This window comes from Lolium rigidum, chromosome 6 (genome assembly GCF_022539505.1).
Source record: "Lolium rigidum isolate FL_2022 chromosome 6, APGP_CSIRO_Lrig_0.1, whole genome shotgun sequence".
NCBI lineage: Eukaryota > Viridiplantae > Streptophyta > Magnoliopsida > Poales > Poaceae > Lolium > Lolium rigidum.
Window position 1 is genome coordinate 295,622,585 of NC_061513.1, and position 18,625 is coordinate 295,641,209.

At 49.3% G+C, this 18,625-nt stretch overlaps 1 long non-coding RNA gene across 1 annotated transcript; it reads left to right on the forward strand.

The window, feature by feature from the left end:
* The first annotated feature begins 8,189 nt into the window (after positions 1-8,189).
* On the forward strand, positions 8,190-15,619 carry LOC124663595. The gene is made up of 3 exons (XR_006990403.1): positions 8,190-8,585; positions 14,107-14,164; positions 15,390-15,619. It is a non-coding gene; the product is annotated as an uncharacterized LOC124663595 (long non-coding RNA).
* Positions 15,620-18,625: the final 3,006 nt, after the last annotated feature.

Here is an 18,625-nt window from a genome sequence, read left to right on the forward strand (position 1 = left end):
GATTCAAAGTTGGTATGATATACTTTTTATTGTCTGATGTGTGCCCTATGCGGCTATGCCCCTACCTCGCTAATGCCGCTCTCTACGCTGCTGCTTGCCGCTGCGTGTGATGTTGCTTAGGCGGGACTAACCGAACAAGCATTTAGCTTCAGGTATTAGGCGGGAATACCGGGAGATGGTTTGTGGGGATTAGGGTGACATGAGGGGATCACCCAAATACTCGGGCGGTTTGTTCCACGTGGGGATAGGCTTCCTCGGAAACCGAACGAGGCCTGCCTGGGTACAGGGAGGGGAATAATGGTGGCAATGGCGCGCTTTCTCATGTTGGATTCAGAATTTAGCGTCAATGGACGCGAAGTTTATTACTGTACACATAATTTGGGAGACATTAACATGTTGGAACATAACAAATAGCTAAGGTCAAAATTGCGTACTCTATCAATCATCAGTTTATCAACAAATCGTCTCATGATGGCAGCAAAGGAAAAAAGAGAGAGAAAAGAGAAGCCGAACGCACTAGGCACTGAAAACTTTAAATAGGCCGAACCCATATCCTATACGCCTGAGCGATATGGCGGTACAGCCCTGCCTCCGGACAGTCCATAGTTTGCAACTGCAGTTGCGAATCAATGCTACCCGGTGGTGCGCACCGATGTCTAGCATCGCTCTACTTTTCCACGCAAATAAAGCCAAAACATAGGGGAAGACTAGGGTAGAATCAAATTTCAGATAGGATCTATGAGAACAATTTTTAAAAAAAGATAAAATATATTCAAATATTCTAAAAAATGGTAACTAGGTTAAAAAAATGACATGTTCAGGAGCACGCACGCATACATACATGGGGCATGGCTTGACCTAGGTTAAAAAAAGGATAGCGCAGCTGAACAGAATTCTCACATTGCAGGAGCAACTAAGAAACTGATTAAAGTGCTATGTGTGTTACAAATCTAACCTCGTGGTTACATCGAGTGTCACCATCCTGCGCCTATTGTTAATTCAGAGCAATGCTAAATAGTTTTTCACACAAGGGTTTGCTCTACAAATTATCCACAATTTTATTTACTTTATCATTATTTTTTCGTGATTAGCTAGTTGCTGCACTGCTTCATAATTTTATATTTTAGACAGTCTAAGAGCGTCTCCAGCCGCGTCCCCAAAGCGTCCCCAAACCGCGCCGGATTGAGCGTTTGGGGGATGTGTTTCGTTCATGCCGCGTTTGGGGGACATCGCTCCCTAGCCGCGTCCCCCAAACGCCGCCCCCAAACATTAAAAATACTTTTTTTAGCATTTTTATTTTAATTTCCACAAACTCATACATAATTGGGAACGTGCTTTACAGGAAGACACAATTTGGAACATGGTTTTCCACAAACTAATACATAGTTTGAACCATGGTGGACACAAATATAAAATTTTGCAAAAAATCTAAACCTAACTAGCCCATGCATCGAAGGTTTCCTGTGTTCGCTGCTAAGAAAGAACACTCGAGGGCACACCCAATCACCCAAACTGGAAATCCAGCGGGAGGATGGTGCCCTTGTTGGTTCTACCGATCGGACGAACATCCGGAAACTTCCGTGCACGTATTCGCTGCGAAGAAACAATACTCTTCAACATCAGTCGTCCTCCTCGTCAGTGTTGTCGCCGTGGTAGTCCCGGCGGCAGCGCGTCTCGTCGAAGACTTTGACACTCATGTCCCTGTCGCCGAAGTAGGAGAACATGAGGATGAAGCCGGCTTCGAGGTTGTGGTGGCGCGCGAACTTCTCCCGGCCCGATGTTGAGGTCCATCTTGCCGCGCGCGTCGTAGATCACGTCAACGATCCACCGGTAGTAGCCGCACGAAGCCTCCCGCGAGATGCATCGTGCGTGGGCGGTCGTCGCCGGCCGACGTACTCGGCGAAGGAGTCCGGCGAGCCTCTCGGTTTCCACGTGGGTCGCCCTTGAGGACGAGGACGAACTCGAACAAGCAAGCCCGGCTCCACGTCCATCTCCGACGGTGAAGACGGCGGCGTGGCGGCGACGGCGAGCGTGCCGCTCGCGCGCGGCCACGACCACGACCACGGCCGGGAGCTCGGCCTCCGCCTCTACCAGACATGGCGTCGACTCTTGTTGAGATGGTGGCGGCTAGGGTTGGGGAGAGAGGCGCTAGGGTTTGTGTGTGAGAGGGACGATGAGAGGCAGCCCTTTTTATAGGCCGGAGGGAGGCGGGGGAGAGGTCGCGCTCATTAACTCCGGCACGCAGAGCTAGGCGTGAAGAGACGCGTCGCTGCACCTCTGCGGGAACTGCACCGTCGCTGCGTGTCAATAACTTCCGTCGCGAGGTAGACGACGGTTAGGTTAAAATTTGTTGTGCCACTGACGGGTCGGGCCCGCCACCGCCCGCCTCGCTTTCGGTGTGTCCGGCGTCCCCGGTGCGTCCCGGTGGGACGGGAACAGTGCTCGGGCGCCGAACACCGTATCGCGGCGCGCCGGACAAAATTGGGCTTTGGGGGACGCGACTGAAACCGTTTTTTGGTCCGGCACGCCCCAAATTGATTTGGGGGACGCTACTGGAGATGCTCTAAGAATTGTTATTATAGGTGATATGTGCAAGTCATAATTTTAGTAGGGTACAAAAAGGTGTTGCACGCAATTGTCATTACCAGATGAAACAATCGAACATTTGTGGTGTAGTCATCTTCGGCTAACAGAAACACACTGCCCTCGGGGCGCCAACCAGCAGCGGAGCTAGAGCATTCAGAGCCGGGGTGCCACATGGTGAAAAAAAATGCTCTTTTGCAAAAAAAAATTATTGTACCCCAGGTCCTTTGCCCCCAAGCTGCATGTAGATCTTCCACTGGCGCTAACATTATTCTCTGCACTAAGACAACCCTGCATTGCCGAGAGATAATCATGAGTGGTTTCACCTTATTTCCCAGTGCCTCTCAGTCCTATGGAAATAAGTTCCGTTTGTTACTTCATTGGGCTTCTCATGAAACTATTTTTTTGATTGGTTCACCATTAAGACCAGAAGAGCCAATCAAGGATTTGAACTTGGTGAAGCTAGCATATGAGTGGGGGATGTGAGCGTACAGGAAACATGTCTCTTTTAAAGAAATGGATTGTAGGAGTTGGGACAGAGACATTAAATACTAGCCACGTCATTTGTGCAATCTAATGACTTTACTACAACCCCCACAAAAATGTTCTTAGTCGGGCATATGTCCTATCTTCATGCAATGAATAGGGATCGATATCAGCTAGGATGCATTTTTATGGTAAGATTACAAACGTTAGGTGAACGACCACCGGTGGTAAGCTACATTTAACTCGTACTTAAATTTTCAGAACATGTGGTTCCTTATAACTTGTGCCACAAAATGTATGCTTGAACTCATTAAGAAAGCTTGAACGGCCAAATGGTTTTAGAAACTTGAAACTAAAAGTGGGATGTGGCAAAATGTGATTTATAATCAATATATTAAAGACATACTTTCCGTTTCGAAAAAAAATTCTATTTTCGATGCTTTATTAGAAGTGAATAATGATTTATGTAAGTCATAGAACACCCCATTTTGGAGTCTGAAGAGTCCGACCAGTTCTGCCCCAGCGGAGGTCGACCTTGTCGTCACCTTCGGCTGTTCGGCATAGCGAGCCGCATCACGCACTGCAAACTTCAGGCAATGAACTACTGGAGTTTTATTTACCATTATTTTTGCTCCTTCAGCATCATAATTATTATATTTTACAGCAATCTTAATTGGGTTCAAGAACAGTTTTATACAAACTTGTCATTAGGCAGAGAGCAAGCATTCGGACATGTGGGGCGTAGCCATTATTGGTTAGCATCAACATTGCGCCTCGGGATGCAATTTTATTCTTCGCACTCGGACAGACTTACACCGCCGAGAAATCATAGCTATGGTTTCTCCTGATTTCCTAGTGCCTCCTAATCTATTGGAAATAAGTTTTATTTGGCACTTCCTTGAGCTTCTCATGATACTATTTATTTATTGGTTCACCAGGAAGATCGAGGATGAACCAACCTATTGAACTCTGTGAAGCCAACCTATGAGGTGGGGGACATTGGAAGTAAAGTTGGCACACGTGTATGGGGGTATGGCTAAGAGACATGGATGACGGGAGTTCACTTGGCGATATTAACTTATTATCCACGGCATCGCAATAGGAGAATTAGCTAGAGTGGTTAATTACAATCCCTCCAAGTGGTTTATTGTTTTTCGATAAAGGATGAATTCCTAATATTTCAGTATTCTTGACCCTCAAGGGGTATTATATATAGAGTTACACGGAAGAGGGATAGATTTTTAGTACAAGATGGTTGAGAGTCTTATGTTTATCCTAATTCGCGTATACATAATCTAACAAGTATCTCATACACCAAACCTACAATCATGCATGGATATTTGGGATGCCACCGGATCATGTTTCTCTTCTTCGCAAACATAAGTGAACACTGGTCGTGGGGATAGGAGGCTTCGAGAGTTTAGTCGGCCAGCTTCGTTTATCACCGCTTCCACCATGTGCTTTTTGTCACATCCTCGGCTTGCTCAAGATGTGATGCATATGTCGAGGATGTCGACCACCTCTTCTTCTCCTCGCCCACTGCAGTATGGCAGCAGACTTCGAATGCAAACACCTCTATCACCTCTCTCAAGGACATGGGCGTCACCACTCCCACACTCTCTCCCTAGAGTTGTTTGGAACTCAATCGCTATCATCATCCTCTGCAAGATATGGGATGCGCGGAATGCAATGGTATTCAGAGCCCAAGACATAAGCACAACGACTACAACCAGAAACATCCTAGATGACCTGACACTGGTCTCACCGTTTCAAGAAAACGGAAGAAAAAGTGGCCGCCGATCTGTGGCGTCACCACATCTCCTCATGTGGTGAAAGATTCAAAAAAAAAACCATGTGCTTTTCATGTTCGCTACCACTGACGTCGCTAGGAAACTGCAGGATATGTTGCACTGCGAAATCTTCACGGTATTCTCGCTCAGCCAACACTGCAACCATCCTTGGTATTGTCTCCATAGTCGCCGAGTTTGAATCTTCAATGGAATGGCCAACAGCAGATGCCGTGTTTAGAGTAGAAAACTATATGGCCAGAGGAAAGCATGTGTGCATCGATAGCCAGGAGATGAGCAGTGGAGCTGCTCTTTACATGATCAATTGAGATACTTCAAAGTAACAAAGTCCAACTCACCAACCTACTGGTGCGCATATGCTTAGAAGTAACGAATCTGATGGTGAACAATAAAATGGTCCATAGCTCTACAAGTGATAAGCGTCAATCTGGTCATAGTCCAACATCCGATCCTGGTTCAGGTCTCACAATGGCAAACAACAATTTACCTTTTTTTTGCGAAAATAGTATCTTTTAACGAAGCATGTACTTTAGGATTAATTTCAAGTAAACTCAAACCATGGCGATCCTTTCGTGAGGCGGTGTTTTCTGATGTTTTTTTTTATGTTCATTTGAGATTATATGAATCAACTACGATCAAATATAATGGATGAATTGTGGTATTTTAGTTGATGCAGAGTTCACATATGAGTTTGTACCCACTGGTTATTTTACAGGTCAGGTCGACTGTATATAGTGAACGCACGGCGAAGGATCCCAGGTTGTCCAGGCTAAGGACGTATTTAAGCTTGGCGGCGGCGCCGGCGGCGGCTTTGGCATCGACGGCGGCGGCGCAACAAATCTAGCAGATCAAAGACTCCTGCCTCTCCCTCCCTCCCCTTTTCACTGCCTCTCCCTCCCTCCCCTTTTCAACCGGCGACAGAGCTCGGCGGCGCTCGTGAGATAGACCCGGAGACCACATCTCTGTGCAATCTCGGCGGCGCCTGTGAGACGTCACCTCCGGCGTCCTCTCCACTTCCGGCTTATTATCATTGGTAAGCGCCTACTTTTCTCATCCTCCCACAGTTTTAGGGTTGGGCATGTTCAGTAACACTTTCTAGGGTTATTGGCGGTGCGATCTGCCCTGGATGTGAGCTCGTAGCAGAGCGCGTTTGTGCTAACTCTTCTTCCCAAGATGCAGTAGATGAACTTTGGGACTTGGGCTGCTGTTGGTTGTTGGTTGGGAGGAGGAACTGCACCGTGCATTCCTGTTAATTACACGGAACCCCTAAATTCTAGTGGTTGAGTTTTGTGAAAATGTAATTGAGTGTTGAGGCAGTGTTAATTTGTTGCTGGGTTGGCAGTACTAATTGATACATTGGATTCCGGGGCGTTGTGTGGAGAGGCTTCCACCGTTGCGTACCTGGACTGACGCTTTCTGAATTTGTTCGCCAACATCTTTTAAATAACCTACTCCGGAGCAGGCTCCTGCTCCTCCGGCCATGGCGCAAGCTGGTTCAGGATGCTTGCAATTTCCTTTCTTGATGTGAATTTCAGAACTTGGTCATTGTCCATAGTTCTATAGATCTGCCTAGTTCGTTTAATCCATAATTTCCTCAACTTGTGATAGCCTCATTGAGTTCTGCAGTATACTGGGTTGGTGATAATGTTCAGTAAAGTGGCATGTTTGTAGCTAAAATGGTATGCCCATTGGTAAAGCACATCATAATTTGAACGTACTGTATGTTTTATTTTGCTATCTTCTACTGATAACTGTAAAATGCATCATGATTGCAATGAAGTGTTATAGGTTGATGGTCTATTATAGTTCGGTATATTTGATATCTTCTGAACTGTGAAGAACACTCTATCTCAATTTCCATTTATTATAGCAAGATTGGTATTGAGTACAAGTAAGTGCGACCCCCTTTGGCCTATGCCAGGGCGCTCCACGATACCCACGTCCCGCGATTCTCATGGTGTAGAAACTTGCCTAGCTTACGCCGATTGGGCCAGCTTGCTGTACGATGGTTGGTCTGCCTCCACCTTTGGCCCACATGTCAATGCCTGGTTGCTGGAGGCTCAAGGGAGGAGCCCCCGAACCCTACCCTTCTCCCATCCCATTCTCCCCGGCGGCGGCTCCACACCCTCCTCTCCCGTCAGGCAGATCGCTCCCCTCTTCTCTTTCTCGTCGATGAGCGCCTCTGTGTATCCTCCGCCGTCAATCGTTGCTGCAACACGGAGATGAGGTGGCTGAGGAATGGGGGCAGATGCCATCTACTCGCTTCTGATTCGCCACCGCTCCGATGTCGCCGCCGACAGGTACCACCACCCGCCCCGTTGCTCCGGGAACCTCTCTCCTCTCCTCTTTTTTCTATGCTCCCGATCTCTCTCGTTGTTATACCCCGGTAATCTCCTCAATGACCCGTGTGTCGGCCGCTGTTGAGAAGAGCAGGTCTACACAAGCAACCTAGGAAGGCCACCGACAGCACGCCGCTCCTCGTCGATTCGTCCGCTGCTTTGGTGAAACCAATACTAATTCCAGTTCATTTAACCCGGCCCCTTTTGAGTTCATATTGGCAAGTTGATGGTTACTGATCATCTTTTGAATGCTTTTTGGTATCGTTGGGTGAAAGCGGTAAAGCTAATGTTGATCCAGAAAGTTTTTCTCATATTGACGACGTGGAGGTATCTTTATTCGTACATCTATCGAACACACTTTTCAGACTAATTGTTGCTGTATTTGAGCCTGGAAGTGTCCAGATATGTTATTTGGGATCTCGACGCTCCATTATTTTTAGGTTGATGGATATCATAACAATGAGGAAGCGACATAGTACGAAAGTATTATTGGGAAGAATCTCTAGCAACATGAGGTAGTTCTTAGTCTGACTAGAGGGTTCATCTGTTCTGTTTCTTTCTAGCTTTCTTTTACAAGAACAAGCTACAAAGAAAGCTTTAGCAGCTTTGCAGTTAGAGATGTTGGCCCTGGAGACATACACTATGAGGTATGAAATCTTTGTGTAACACAGACCTCCCATGTGTGTTTACTAATTTTTTGATTGGGTCATTCATTTTTCATGTAGAGACGGAGACTTAATGAGGACACAAAGAACTCCACACCTGCTGAAACACCATAAGAAACATATGGTATGTTAAAATGAAACGTACCGATCATTTTGTTCAGCCATAGACACCCAAATATTGTTTGTCATGTGGACAATGTATTACATGTGTCAAACCAAGCATTTAAAGAAACTCGACATTCAATGTGTATTGTGGTTTCTTGCGGGGACTTGGGTAAACATCAATGTCGAAGCGAGTTGGTGGGTTGTACAATGTATGTTTTATTCGTTCACGTTCGCTGAATTTATAAATTCTTTGCCTATGTGAGGTTAATTGTCTATTCACAATTCATGCTTAATATATCAGTGTTACGTGGAAATGCAATTGCTACTTGCATTGACTTTTTTCTTGTTTGCGTTGTTATGTTTCCTGCTGTCGAAATCTGTACTGTGGGCAGACTAAAGATGAGGATGTCTACAATATGACTATGACAATGTTGGTTTCTAATAGCAAAAAAGTCTGAAAAAAGCAGCTCAACAAAATTCATTCTGAGTGTTGTCCCGCTCCTCTCTATCCTCCATCTATAAACATGAGTTGTTCAGATCTGCGAAAGAAGAGAAGGGGACAAATCTAGGGGAAAAGTTTGGTGAAAAAGAAGAATGAGGTATGTTGGTTAATCTAGCTGTCAGTTTAGTTTTCCTTCGTCAGTTTCGTCAGTTAGGACAGCTTCGACAGTAAGCACTGTCGCCTGTTCGTCAGCTAGGATTAGTTTGGTTTCAGCTATCTCTTAGGAACAGATAAGCTAGGAATTGGTCTTGTGCTTGACCAGATCTCCTCGTTGCCCGGACGTGGGATGGCACGTTCGAGTAGTGGGCATCAAGGAGGTTGTGCACTTCCCTTTGTTTTGCTAATAAAAAGGAGAAACCGGAAAAGCTGCAATCAGATTGCACGCAGCACAAACACCTCGCCTCTCGTTCTTTGTTTCCCGGATTTTTGGATCGTGAGATTGAGAGAAGAGAGGCTACAAGTGGTATCGAGCCTCGCCGATCATGGTAGGTACGCCGCCACCGCCGGCGAAGCCGGCGGCGCAAGGAGGGAAGAAGAAGCCCACGGATGCGACCGTGTCGTGCTCCAAGTCTCCAGCCGCGCTCGAAAGCTCGCTCGCCGTCTCGATCGCCAGCTCGCCGTGGTCGGAGCCAGCACCATGGGCGCGAGCCGGTGGTGAGGGAGAAGGTCGCGCGTGAGGTCACCGGCTCGCAGCGGCCAACCTTGACGCGGACCAACTACGCGGACCGGGCGGTACTCATGCGAGTGCAACTCCGTGTTCATGGCCTCCGGGACGCCGTGAACGAGGACGAGTGCGACGAGCACGAAGACCGTGCGGCTGCGTCGGCTCTCCTCCGCGCCGTGCCGCCGGAGCTCGTGCGCACCCTCGCCGCCAAGGACAACGCCAAGGCCGCGTGGGACATGCTCGAGACGCCGCGCGTCGGAGCGAGAACGCGTCCGCGACGCCAAAGCACGTACGCGCCGCCGCGAGTACGATCGCCTCGCCTTCAAGGAAGGGGAAGGCGTCGAGGACTTCGCGCTGCGACTCTCCACTATCCTCGCCGACCCGGAGATCCTCGGCGACCGGAGGACGAACACAAGGCTGTCGAAAGTTCCTCCGCGTCTTGCCCCGTAAGTATCGCCACATGGCCTCCTCAATTGAGTCTCCGTTAGACATAAAGCGGATGTCCATTGAGGAGCCGTGCGGGAGGTTGCAAGTGGTGGAGGAGAACGACGCCCTCGACACCGAGGGCGGGTCGGGGCAGCTTCTCCTCACCGAGGAGGAGTGGCGCTCGCGAGCGAGGCAGCGCGCCCCAACGACGCGCGCGGCAGCGGCTCGGGCGGTGACAACCGTCGGCCAAGGAACCGCGGCAAGGGCCGCGATGACGGCGCCCGGCCGCAACGCCGGCGGCGCCAAACGCGACGACGCCTCGTCACTACCGTGGCAAGAAGGGCCACCGGGCCCGCGAGTGTCGCAAGAAGAAGCGCGAGGAGGAGGCTCACCTCGCCAAGGAGGACGACGACGCCGATCCTCGCGATGCCGCTCGCGGAAATCGAGCTCGACGCGCATCCACCGCGCCGGCTCCACCACCGCCGACCGCGGCCACGTCGTCCGCGACAGCCGATGGAACGGAGGGCGCCGCAGCGCGCGCTCGTGTTCCTCAATGAGGAGAAGGCCATGGTCGTCCCAGGGCGCGCCGACGAGCGGCTCGACACGACGTGGTACCTCGACACCGGCGCGTCGAACCATATGACTGGTGACCGCGCCGTCTTCGCCACGCTCGACGAGACCATCACCGGCAACGTTCGTTTCGGCGATGGCTCGGTGGTGCGGATCGGAGGGCGCGGCACCATCGCCTTCTGCATCGACGGCGGACCCCGCGCGCTTTCTCGGATGTGTACTACATCCCGAGGCCGAAGAGCAGCGTTGTGAGCCTCGGCCGGCTCGACGAGCTGGCTCGCGACATTCGCATTCGCCGTGGCGTGCCGACGATCCTCGACCGCCGCGACAAGCTCCTCGCTCACAGGTAAGCGAGCTCCCAACCGTCTCTACAAGCCGACAATGCAGCCCGTACAGCCCGTGTGCCTCGCGACGAGGAAGGACACGATCCCATGGCGTTGGCATGCACGTTTCGGCCACCCGCACCTCGAGGCGCCGCGGAGGATGGCGCGGAACGGCATGGTGCAAGGACCGCCCGCCGTCGAGCCCACCGGAGAGCCGTGCGAGGCCTCGCCTCGCAGGCAAGCAACGGCGAACGCCGTTCCCTCGGCAGGCGAAGCTTCGAGCGGAGGAGCCGCTTGAGCTCGTCCATGCCGACCTATGCGGCGCGATCACGCCACCGACGCCGCCGGACGGCGCTACTTCCTCCTCCTTGTCGATGACCACGCGCCGCTTCATGTGGTTGGTGCTCCTCTCGACGAAGGATGAGGCCGCCGCGGCTCTCAAGCGCTTCCAGTGCCGAGGCGCGGACGTAGGCACGCCGACGACCGCGCACCTTGCGAACGGACCGTGGCGGGGAGTTCACGTCGTCCACGCTCGCCGCCCACTTCGCCGACACCGGTGTCAAGCGCCACCCGACGGCGCCCTACTCACCACGCGCAGAATGGCGTGGTCGAGCGTCGCAACCGTACGGTGGTGGGCATGGCGAGAAGCATGATGAAGGCGAAGAACTTGCCCAGCTTCTTCCGGGGTGAGGCGGTGACGACGGCCGTGTACGTGCTCAACCGCTCCTTCACACGCGAGTGTCGAGGGGAAGACACCGTACGAGGCGTGGTACGGGAAGAAGCCGTCGGTCGAGCACCTTCGTGTGTTCGGCCGCGTCGCCCATGTCAAGAGCGCGCGGCCACTCCTTCGCAAGCTTGATGACAGGAGTACGCCGATGATTTTCATCGGGTACGAGCCTCGGCTCCAAGGCGTACAGGGTGTACAACCCGGCCACCCGCCGCGTGCACATCTCCCGCGACGTGGTCTTCGACGAGGAGAAAGCCGGGACTCGGAGCAAGGATGGCTCGGGAGCCGAGGACTTGGGTGAGGAATTCGTCGTGGAGTACACCTTTGCGCCCAATCCCACCTCAAGGCCGGAAGATCGGGAGGAAGGGAGCGAGCGGACACGCTCGCCCTCGCCCCGCCCACTCCTCGCAGCCTCCATCGCCATCACAACAGACGCCGCCGCTCGCCGCCACCAGGGGTGGAGTTTGCAACTCCACCAGCCTGTCCCCGATCCCTCCCCGGTGGATGGAGAGGACGACGGGGAAGAACACCGATACCGCCGCGTCTCGGATCCGCTCGGCGACGACCTCGCTCCACCAGGCCGTGCCGAACGTCCGCCGCTCACCACCGCCGACGAGCCAAGCAAAGGTGGGCCGAAGCTCGCAGACGCGAGCCGGAGCAAGGCCATGGAGGAGGAGATGGGCTGCATCGAGGAGAACGAGACCCGGACCCTCGCCGACTCGCCACCGGGCCACAAGCCCATTGGGCTGAAGTGGGTCTTCAAGGTCAAAAGGGACGAGAACGGCACCGTCGTGAAACACAAGGCCCGCCTCGTCGCCAAAGGGTTCGTGCGGCGGAGGGAGTTGACTTCGAGGAAGTCTTCGCCCCGTCGCACGGCTTGACTCCGTGCGGCTTCTCCTCGCCGTCGCCGCACAAGAGAGGTGGGAGGTGCACCACCTCGACGTCAAGAGCGCCTTCCTCAACGGGGAGCTCAAGGAGGAGGTCTACGTCGCGCAGCCCGCCCGGATTCGCCAAATCTGGATCGGAGGGAAGGTACTCCGGCTGCACAAGGCCCTGTACGGCCTCCGACAGGCACCGCGGGCATGGAACGCCAAGCTGGACACGAGCCTCGCGAGGCTTGGGTTCATCAAGTGCCCCTCCGACCATGCCGTGTACGCGCGCACGAAGAACGGCGGGAGGCTGCTCCTCGGCGTGTACGTCGACGATCCGATCATCACCGGAACCTCGACGGCCGCCATCGGTGAGTTCAAGCAAGAGATGACCTCCTCGTTCCGGATGAGCGATCCGGGCCTTCGTCATACTACCTCGGCATCGAGGTGACACAAAGGCCTGGTTGCATCCGATTGGGGCAGGCAGCCTATGCGGAGAAGCCGCTCGACGTGAATGGGCATGAGCGACCGCAACTCGACAGCGGCTCCGATGGAGCTGCGGCTGAAGCCGAGCAAGAACGGCACCGGCACGGCGGTGGACCCCTCACTCTACCGCAGCGTTGTGGGGGCTGCGCTACCTCGTCCATACCCGGCCGGATATCCGCTTCACGGTAGGTTTTCTCGAGCAGGTTCATGGAGAAGCCGACGAGCGAGCACATGGCGGCGGTGAAGCATCTACTCGCGCTACATCGCCGGCACGAAGACCCTCGGGTGTGAGTACACGCACCAGGAGGGCAAGGTCAGGCCGGTGGGCTACAGCCGACGCCGACCACGGCGGCGACATTGATGATCGCAAGAGCACTAGTGGGGTGTCGCACTTCTACGGGCGAGCCCCGTTTCCCGGCAGTCGTCGAGCGGAAGATCGTGGCTCTCTCCTCGTGCGAGGCGGAGTACGTCGCTGCTACGAGCGGTGCGTGCCGGGGATCTGGCTCAGGCGACTCCTGGGCGAGTTGCTTGGCCACGACGACGGCGCAACCGAGCTCCGCGTCGACAACAAATCAGCGATCGCGCTGACGAAGAACCCGGTCTTCCACGACCGAAGCAAGCACATCCAGATCAGGTTCCACTTCATCCGCCAATGCGTAGAGGATGGCGACATCGACGTCCAGTACGTACGCACGGCGGACCAGCTCTCCGACGCTCCGACGAAGTCTCTTGGCCGTGTCCAGCTCCGAGAACTGCGACGGCGAATTGGCATCGTTCGAGTGAAGGACATCTAGATTAGGGGAGTTTGTTGGTTAATCTAGCTGTCGGCTTAGTTTTCCTTCGTCGGTTTCGTCAGTTAGGACAGCTTCGACAGTAAGCACTGTCGCCTGTTCGTCAGCTAGGATTAGTTTGGTTTCAGCTATCTCTTAGGAACAGATAAGCTAGGAATTGGTCTTGTGCTTGACCAGATCTCCTCGTTGCCTGGACGTGGGATGGCACGTTCGAGTAGTGGGCATCAAGGAGGTTGTGCACTTCCCTTTGTTTTGCTAATAAAAAGGAGAAACCAGAAAAGCTGCAATCAGATTGCACGCAGCACAAACACCTCGCCTCTCTGTTCTTTGTTTCCCAGATTTTTGGATCGTGAGATTGAGAGAAGAGAGGCTACAAGGTAATTGTTTTCCAGTGAACAAAATCAAGTTTTTTCTGCCTTTTGATGTCATGGTTTGTGGCAGAGTGAACATATTGCCGCATATATATATGGAAGATAATAAATATGCCGAAGCCTGAATGCTTCATGACTCCAGGAATGATAATGCATATCACCATCTGATAAAGAAAAAAACATTATGTATAATATTTTATTGCATGATAATGATATAACATCATCTTGGAGTAGTCAAACTTTATTTTCTTGATATATATATGTTACATCTCTATATGCTCATGGTATTGAAATTGTTTATTTCTCGAAAAGAAAAGTAGTTACTAGACCAAATATGCTATATGTATTACTGGAAACTGAAGATTCATATTTGGTTGGATATCTTTTGCAGGATTTTGAGGCTGCTCCGCCGTTCCATTTGGTTTAGCTTCCCAAAATCAAAGGGACAGGTTTGAATTTCACGATCTAATAATTGCATAATTTAGTGCTATTTTTTGGCTTTACTTGAGTGTTTTTGGCTGGATAGTCCTTTTTGATAGATAAACATACCAATCCTAATTCTGGACTGAAGCTTCAGGATGTTTCTCCGCTTCCTATTCATATGGGTAGATTTTCTATGTAGTTCTACCTTAATAATAGTTTGTATGTTCCAATATATATTCATGTTAGGTTCTTAGTTTTTATGTTTATACTACGATGCTTTACTTAATTACACCACAATCATGTATGGGACTAAATAGTATTTTGTTCCCCCTGCCCCCTCAAATCAGTTTTGCATAAAAAATCGTTTTGTGTTCTTGATCAAATTATTGCTACATATTACGATAGCTATGTGGTTTAAAATAAAGATAAAAAAATTACATGCCCTTCCTTCATTTACGTCTACGTTTCTAAAGCTTGACTATATATGTTAGTCAATACCTTAAACGACATTGAAATTTGTGTTATACTGTTATGCTATGTTGTTAGCAGTAAGAACATCAGTGAGGTTTTCGAAAAATTATTTAGAAATTTTACTGATCATATGTTTACAAGCATATCCTATATAATGGTTCTTCTCTAATTTAAGTTTAAGCACTTCTAATTCACTGCTTGGTGAACTGAATTGATCAAAGGATGCAGAGTTATCTTTTTTTCTCTAGGAACCCGCTAGCTATATTGGTTACTATGCCTCTGGGAAGGTGAAATAGTAAGGTTTTGAATGATTATGATCCCACCTCTTATCATCCTATTTCTTCTAGATTAATTATTGTTCTTGAATTTATCTACATGTGAGCATAACAACTTGCATAGGGCTGTATCATCTTTTGTTACATTGGATAAATCGTCTCGAAACAAAATACATTCAATGAGTCTCTGTATATGTAGTATTGTACTGTAGTGAGCTCATCCAATCTGCGATCAGTGTCTTGACCCAAGCTTCTCTAGCATGAATACTGCTCTAGGTCTTGTACATATACCATAATTTGCAAGCAGACAGTCAGACTGAATATAGCCCCATTCATCATACAATGTTGATACTCAATACACAATAAGCTTGCAAATAATAAATTGGGTAAGAATGCTAATCTTTTCGTTTTTATTTAAATTTGTTCTACTCATTTCCTGTTGTAGGTTCATGAATCATGAGTATCATAGGCAGGGCTGACTACATCATATTTTGCCTTGTATCAGGTCGTTTGGTCATCTTTATTCTTCACACAGATATGCACAGGCAGAGCACAACAGCATTCCAAACCGAGGCTGCTCAGCATGTTTTGGTGTCCAGCAGATTCCTTCTTTTCTCATGTTTACTGTTGGCATTAGCATTTGTTTCAAGTGATGTTTATTCTCGTATTTGTAAAGCATTGATTCATTCAGTTCAGTAGCACCCAGCCTGGTGTAATGTTTCTGATTCTTGTGAACTGTTGTGCACCTACCTACCTGATGAATTACTAAGAGGCGTTGGTGCCAAAACGGTTGGAAAATTCCGTCTAATCTTCCCATGGTTGGCAGTTTGCTTTAAAATTATCTTGTGCTACGTCGAACCGGTTCAGAGAATTGGAGACTTGGGTCAAAAAAGAAAAAAGCGACCAGAACCTATATTGTGCTGTAGCGGACCTGTATGGAAGAGCGGGGCCGGGATTAGGGCGAGATTGGCCCGCACCTGGCCGGTCAGGAGCCGCCCCAGGGGGCGGCCCAACTACTAGTTTGATTTACATGCACATGACCATGTAGTCTTTGTAGCGTCATGCACTACTGGTATTTGCAAATAACCCATTCTTACATGCCAGATGCAGTCTACTTGCTCGTAATATGAACTGGCAAGATATATGATGGCAACATCGGGTTGCTTCTTATCTGAAATAGAATCCTATTCCAAGTTTAATTTCGGTCTATTAGGACTTGGAATGCTTAGTGACGACTTGCAAATTATTATGTACATGCTACTTGAAGACAAATAGTTTTTCCATTCATACTCATCTACCAGATGCAAGTGCAGTAGATTGACAGTACCAAATACTACCTGATGTTAATTGTAGTGTACACACTAGTATATTCATCTAGGAGATGCAGGTTTCAAGATACTCATCTACCAGATGCAGTTGCAGTAGATTCACAGTACCAAATGCTACGTGACGTTTATATTTTGGCCAACAAGAGAAACGATTGACTGAACTTATATGATGTGGTTTGTTTTTTCTTCTCTTTTTTATAATCTTCAATCCTCCTGAGCTAAATTATGCCATGATGCTTTAGATCTAATTATAATATGACATAATTCTTACTACTTGATTTCATATATATTATGCATTTTCCGATGTGGTGTGCGGTGGAGCTGTGACGGACACGGACACGAGTGATGCTGACGGTGCGACTAGGCTGCCTCTTCTACTCCGTCGACTAGGCTGCTTCCCCATGGCATGGCGGTTGGGCGAGGAAGGTGCCGATGCGGTGTTGTGGTCCATAGTCTCTGACTCGTGGTGTCCGTTGGGGAGGATGGAGCGGCGGTGATGGTGAGTGACGGAGAAGACGAGAAAGCTGACTGGAATGGGGAGAACTGGCGAAGACCGGCGGAACTTGGCCACTTGGGCTAGATTAGCTTGTTTGACCAGATTGTAACTCTGCTTGACTTGTTATATGTCGAGTTTGAGGCGAGTCTAGTTGCGAGTTACTCGCACACGAGTTTTGAGTTTTAATTCCAAGCCTACTTCTGGTATTGCAATAAATTGATCATTTTATTGATGTTTCGAAGTGCTTGATGTTCTCTTTTGTTTGAGATATCATTTTTTTTTACTGAAATCGAGTTTTGATTGCCACTGAAAATTGATTCAAAGTTGGTATGATATACTTTTCATTGTCTGATGTGTGCCCTATGCGGCTATGCCCCTACCTCGCTAATGCCGCTCTCTACGCTGCTGCTTGCCGCTGCGTGTGATGTTGCTTAGGCGGGACTAACCGAACAAGCATTTAGCTTCAGGTATTAGGCGGGAATACCGGGAGATGGTTTGTGGGGATTAGGGTGACATGAGGGGATCACCCAAATACTCGGGCGGTTTGTTCCACGTGGGGATAGGCTTCCTCGGAAACCGAACGAGGCCTGCCTAGGTACAGGGAGGGGAATAATGGTGGCAATGGCGCGCTTTCTCATGTTGGATTCAGAATTTAGCGTCAATGGACGCGAAGTTTATTACCGTACACATAATTTGGGAGACATTGACATGTTGGAACATAACAAATAGCTAAGGTCAAAAATTGCGTACTCTATCAATCATCAGTTTATCAACAAATCGTCTCATGATGGCAGCAAAGGAAAAAAGAGAGAGAAAAGAGAAGCCGAACGCACTAGGCACTGAAAACTTTAAATAGGCCGAACCCATATCCTATACGCCTGAGCGATATGGCGGTACAGCCCTGCCTCCGGACAGTCCATAGTTTGCAACTGCAGTTGCGAATCAATGCTACCCGGTGGTGCACACCGATGTCTAGCATCGCTCTACTTTTCCACGCAAATAAAGCCAAAACATAGGGGAAGACTAGGGTAGAATCAAATTTCAGATAGGATCTATGAGAACAATTTTAAAAAAAAGATAAAATATATTCAAATATTCTAAAAAATGGTAACTAGGTTAAAAAAATGACATGTTCAGGAGCACGCACGCATACATACATGGGGCATGGCTTGACCTAGGTTAAAAAAAGGATAGCGCAGCTGAACAGAATTCTCACATTGCAGGAGCAACTAAGAAACTGATTAAAGTGCTATGTGTGTTACAAATCTAACCTCGTGGTTACATCGAGTGTCACCATCCTGCGCCTATTGTTAATTCAGAGCAATGCTAAATAGTTTTTCACACAAGGGTTTGCTCTACAAATTATCCACAATTTTATTTACTTTATCATTATTTTTTTCGTGATTAGCTAGTTGCTGCACTGCTTCATAATTTTATATTTTAGACAGTCTAAGAGCATCTCCAGCCGCGTCCCCAAAGCGTCCCCAAACCGCGCCGGATTGAGCGTTTGGGGGATGTGTTTCGTTCGTGCCGCGTTTGGGGGACATCGCTCCCTAGCCGCGTCCCCCAAACGCCGCCCCCAAACATTAAAAATACTTTTTTTAGCATTTTTATTTTAATTTCCACAAACTCATACATAATTGGGAACGTCTTTACAGGAAGACACAATTTGGAACATGGTTTTCCACAAACTAATACATAGTTTGAACCATGGTGGACACAAATATAAAATTTTGCAAAAAATCTAAACCTAACTAGCCCATGCATCGAAGGTTTCCTGTGTTCGCTGCTAAGAAAGAACACTCGAGGGCACACCCAATCACCCAAACTGGAAATCCAGCGGGAGGATGGTGCCCTTGTTGGTTCTACCGATCAGACGAACATCCAGAAACTTCCGTGCACGTATTCGCTGCGAAG